The sequence below is a fragment of the Bison bison genome, unplaced genomic scaffold, assembly GCF_000754665.1.
Source record: "Bison bison bison isolate TAMUID 2011002044 unplaced genomic scaffold, Bison_UMD1.0 scf7180017864029, whole genome shotgun sequence".
NCBI lineage: Eukaryota > Metazoa > Chordata > Mammalia > Artiodactyla > Bovidae > Bison > Bison bison.
Window position 1 is genome coordinate 3,647,563 of NW_011494601.1, and position 456 is coordinate 3,648,018.

Below are 456 nucleotides of genomic sequence, written 5' to 3' on the forward strand. Positions count from 1 at the left end.
AACTGGAAAATTCTGAAAGACATGGGAATACCAGACCACCTGACCTGCCTCTTGAGAAACCTATATGCAAGTCAGGAAGCAACATTAGAACTGGACATGGAACAACAGACTGGTTCCAAATAGGAAAAGGAGTATGTCAAGGCTGTATATTGTCACCCTGCTTATTTAACTTATATGCAGAGTACATCATGAGAAACGCTGGGCTGGAAGAAGCACAAGCTGGAATCAAGACTGCCGGGAGAAATATCAATAACTTCAGATATGCAGATGACACCACGCTTATGGCAGAAAGTGAAGAGGAACTCAAAAGCCTCTTGATGAAAGTGAAAGTGGAGAGTGAAAAAGTTGGCTTAAAGCTCAACATTAAGAAAATTAAGATCATGGCATCTGGTCCCATCACTTCATGGGAAATAGATGGGGAAACAGTGGAAACAGTGTCAGACTTTATTTCTGTGT